Raw genomic sequence first — 5,601 nt, forward strand, 5'->3', positions numbered from 1 at the left:
GGCTGGAAACCCTGGCAAGAATTGATGTGACAGCTTAGGTCCAAAGGAAATTTGGAAGCAGAATCAACAAATGTAATTCTAATCATTTGAATTATGTTTTCCATCAACTATGAAATTGGATTAGAACTCAACAAAAGAAAGAAATCTGGATAATCCACAATATTTGAACACAAAATAAAATATTTCTAAATAAAACTCTCATGTTGATTGCACTATTATTCCCAACAAGAATTACGTGGAAAAAACCTAAACGACCATTAATGGATGAATGGAAAAAAATAAAATATTATTTTTAAATATAGGAAGGAATATTATTTGACCTTTATAAAGGAAATCCTGTCATTTGTAACAATGTGGATGAATCTAGAAGATATTATACTAAGTGAAATAAGCCAGACACAAAAGACAAATCCTGCATGATCTCATGATCTGTGGAAGGGAAAATAGTCAAACTCATAGAAGCAGAGAGTAAGAATGGTTGTTGCTATGGATGGCAAGGAGGAAATGGGGAGATATTGATCAAAGGATACAAAGTTTCAGTTATGCAAGACAAATGAGTTCTGGTATTTAGTGTACATCATGGTCACTAAGTTAGCAATACTTGAAATTTGCTGAGGTGTAGAGCTTATCAAATCTGTGGTTCTTACCATGCACACACACACCCAAAGAGAGAAAATAGCAACTATGTGATATGTTAACTGGCTTGATTATGGTGATCATTTCATATTGCATATGTATATCAAAACATCAGGTTATGCATCTTAAATATACACAATTTGTACTTGTCAATTATACCTCAATAAACTGAAAATTTTAAAAAAATGTTTAGAAAGAAATCGATGAGGCCAGGTGCGGTGGCTCATGCCCATAATCTCAGCACTTTGAGAGGCCGAGGCAGGCGGATCACCTGAGGTCAAGAGTTCAAGACCGGCCTGTCCAACATGGTGAAACCCTGTCTCTACAAAAATAGAAAAATTAGCCAGTCATGATGGCAGGTATCTGTAATCCCAGCTACTCGGGAGTCTGACACAGGATAATCCCGCTTGAACGTGGGAGGCAGTGGTTGCATGAGCCGAGATTGCGCCATTGCACTCCAGCCTGGGTGACTGAGTGAGATTCTATCTCAAAAGAAAAAAAAGAAAAAAGGAAAAAAATCAATGAAACTCATAGTGTAAATAGAATAAAAAGAACAAAAAGATCATCTCAAGAATTAAAGGATTTATAGAAGTCCACGATCCAATCCTGATTAAAACAAATAACAACAAAAACTTCAGAAATATATGCATATAAGCATATCTCTTAAATCTCATGGAAGGCATCTATGAAAGAAACACCTATAGCTAACATTGTACTTAATGGTAAAAGACTAAATCCTTTCCCATTGGGATAACAAACATGGCAAGTATGTGTGCTCTTATGACTTCTACTAAATATTATACTGTAGATTCTGCCTGCTGCAACAAGGAAAATGGATAAAGTAAATCTAGATTGCAAAGAAAAATGAAAACTCTATTTACATATTCATAAGCAAACTTGCTAAACTGACCTATTTGTTCTAGGAATATGATAGTAGATTCAGCAGAATTTTTTCTATGGATCATGACACACAATGGGGAAAAATAGTCTGTTTAACAAATGGTGCTGGAAAAAACAAATATTCATATGAAGAAGAATGAAATTGGACTGTTATCTCATATTGTATACAAAAATCTACTCAAAATAGACTACAGGCTTAAATGTGAGACCTCAAAATAGAGTAAAGGCTTAAATGTAAAACTTGTTTTTTCTATACATCTGTAGAAAAAATTCTGCTGAATCTGCTATCATATTACTAGAACAAATAATTCAGTTTAGCAAATTTGCTTAATATTCTTAATACTGTGAAATTGAATATTATGAAATATTAGTGATGTAAATTAAAGAAGAACTAAGTAAATGAAGAGATACAGTGTGGTCACAGTTAAGAAAATTCATTATTGTTATGGTGCCAGTTCTCTCAGATTGGTCTATAAATTCAGTGTAATCAGAATTAAAACCCCAGCAGCCTTCTTTGTAAAAACCGACAAGCTTATTTAAAAATTAATGTGGAAATGCAAAAATAATTTAATAAAGAAGAACAAGGTTGAATGAGCTACATTTGTGATTCCAAGATTCACTATGAGGCTAAAGTAATCAAGAGAGTGTGACATTAGCATAAAGAGAGGTACCAGTTCAATAAAACAGAGAAGAGGACCACAAAATATACCCACACACCTACATGAACAGTTGATTTTTTAAGAAAAGTGCCAGGATCAGTGAATGAATATAAAGTGTAAGATTTTCAACAAATGGTGCTGGAACAATTGAATAAATAGGAATTTTAAAAAGCTTCATTCACAACATATACAAACATTTATTTGACATGGATTATAGCTGTAACAGTCAAAAATACAAAACTTCTATTAAAAATGACAAGAAAAATTTAGTGACTTTGGATTAGGCAGATATTTTGATAACATAATCAATAAAAGGGAAAAAGTGCTAAAATACTAACGCATCCAAATGGGAAGAGAGGAAGTCAAACTATACCTGTCTGCAGATGACAAGATTCTGTATCTAGAAAACCCCATAGTCTTGGCCCAAAAACAAAGAAAGATAAAGAACTTCAGCAAAGTCTTAGGATAAAAAATCAATGTACAAAAATCACTAGCATTCTTATACAACAACAGTTGTTAAGCTGAGAGCCTAATCAGGAAGCAATCCGATTCACAATTACCACAATATATATAAAATGCCAAAGAATACAGCCAACCAGGGAGGCGAAAGTATCTCTATAAGGAGAACTATAAACCACTACTGAAAGAAATCAGAGAAGGTCACAAACAAATGAAAAAACAATCCATGCTCTTGGATAGGAATAATTAGTACCATTAAAATGGCCATATCTTTTGTGGCAATTGTGAATGGGATTGCATTCCTACTTAGGCTCTCAGCTTGACTATTGTTGTTGTATAGGAATGCTAGTGATTTTTTTATATTGATTTTGTATCCTAAGCAGTTTCAATGCTATTCCTATCTAACTACCAATGATATTGGTAGTTTTAGTGCTATTCCTATCTAACTACCTAACTAAATTAGCTATTCCTATCTAACTACCTAACTAAATTAAGTACTATCTAACTAAATTAGCAGTTTCAATGCTATTCCTATCTAACTACCAATGACATTCTTCACAGAACTAGAAAAATGCATTTTAAAACTCATATGGAAGCTGGGTGTGTTGGCTCATGTCTATAATTCCAGTATTTGGAGAGACCGAGGTGGGCAGATCACCTGAGGTTAGGAGTTTGAGACCAGCCTGACCAACAGGTTTACTAGAAACCCTGTCTTACTATAAATAGAAAAATCAGCCCCACATGGTGGTTGTAGTCCCAGCTACTCAGGAACCTGAAGCAGGAGAATCACTTGAACCTGGGAGGCAGAGGTTGCAGTGAGTGAGTGAGTGGAGATCATGCCACTGCACTCCAGCCTGGGTGACAGGGCCAGACTCCATTTCAAAAAAAAAAAAAAAAAAAAGTCGTATGGAAGCTAAAAAGAGCCTGAATAGTCAAGTCAATCCTAAGCAAAAAGAACAAAGCTGGAGGCATCACATAACTAAACTTCAAACTGTACTACAGGGCTACAGTAACCAAAACTTAATGGCATTTGTACAAAAACAGATCCCAAAACCAATGGAACAGAATGCAAAGTCCTGAAATAGCACTGCACACCTACAACTATCTGATCTTCAACAAAGCTGACAAAAACAAGCAATGGGAAAAGGATTCCCTATTCAATAAATGGTACTGGGATAACTGGCTAGCCATATGCAGAAGATTGAAACTGGACCCTTCCTTACAACATATACAAAAATCAACTTAAGAGAACTTAAATGTAAAACCCTAAACTATGAAAACCCTGGAAGGCAACCTAGGCAATAACATTCTAGGCACAGGAACTGGCAAAAATGTAATGATGAAGATGCCAAAAGCAACTGCAATAGAAGCAAAAATTGACAAATGGGATCTAATTAAACCAAAAAACTTCTGCACAGCAAAGCAAACTATCAACAGAGTAAACAGACAACCAGACAACCTACAGAATGACAGAAAATATTTGCAAACTATGCATTTGACATAAGTCTAATATCCAGTATCTGTAAGGATCTTAAATTGACAAGAAATAACCCCATAAAAAAGTGGGCAAAGGACATAAACAGATAGTTTTCAAAAGAAGACATTCATGTGGCCAACAAGCATATGAAAAAAAGTTCAACATCCCCAATCATTAAAGAAATGGAAATCCAAACCACAATTAGATATCATTTCATACCAGTCATAATGGCTATTATTAAAAAAGTAAAAAAATATAACAGATGTTGGTGAGGTTGCAGGGAAAAGGGAATACTTGTCCACCTTTGACAGGAGTGTAAATTAGTTCAACCATTGTGGAGGGCAATATGTTGATTCCTCAAAGAGCTAAAATCAGAACTATTATTTGACCCAGAATTTCCATTATTGAATACATACCCAAAGGAATATAAATCATTGTATCATAAAGACACATGCATGCATATGTTCATTGCAATACTATTCACAATGGCAAAGACATGGAATCAACCCAAATGCCCATCAAAGGAAGACTGGATAAATAAAATGTGGTACATATATACTATAGAATACTATGCAGTCATAAAAACGAATGAAATCATGTCCTTTGCAGTAACATGGATGGAGCTGGAGGCCATTGTGCTTAGCAAAGTAACACAGGGACAGAAAACCAAATACCACATCTTCCCACTTATAACTGGGTGCTAAATGATGAGAACACAAGGACACATAGAGGGGAACAACATACACTGGGGCCTACCTAAAGGTGGAGAGAGGAGGAAGGAAGGGATCAGAAAATAATAACTATTAGATACTTGGCCTAGTATCTGGGTAACAAAACAATCTGTATAAAAAACCCCTGTGACAAAAGTTTACCTATGTAAAAAACCTGCACATGTACCCCTGAATCTAAAATAAAAGCTTTAACAAAATCTACAAAATCAAAGCATTCATAAGCAAAATTATTCTTGTTATTGAGACTTGAGATAAATTTCTGTTGCTTTAAATTAATTTTACTCATTTATTAAGGAATATTTAAAAGCTTAAGGTAGGGTGTAAGATTGACCCTCTGCATTTGTGCACCTGCAGGATCCAGGAGAGTATTAATAACCACAGAGTGAGACTATCCTGCTCCATACTGTAGTTGACAGTAAAGAGATTGTCCGTTTTACCACCTGTGCTTAATACATATCTGCCTGGACCCTTGGTGGGAAGTTGAAGTCACGAAGGAGCCATCATTCTTGGGGGCAGCCACCTCTTTGCAGGACCCTATGACTCCAGGAACAGAAGTCAAGCTGTAACTTAAGGTGACTAATCAAAATAATTTCCCATATCTTCAAACTCTACTTCAAACACTGCCTTCACCTTCTAGTTCCAAGTGAACTGTATTCCTACATTATGCTCTTATTTTTTTAATCTTAAAAAGTGAACCTCTCGATACCATTTCCAGCTTCTACCATCACTCTCTTTTTTT

This window comes from Macaca mulatta, chromosome 3 (assembly GCF_049350105.2).
Source record: "Macaca mulatta isolate MMU2019108-1 chromosome 3, T2T-MMU8v2.0, whole genome shotgun sequence".
Lineage (NCBI taxonomy): Eukaryota > Metazoa > Chordata > Mammalia > Primates > Cercopithecidae > Macaca > Macaca mulatta.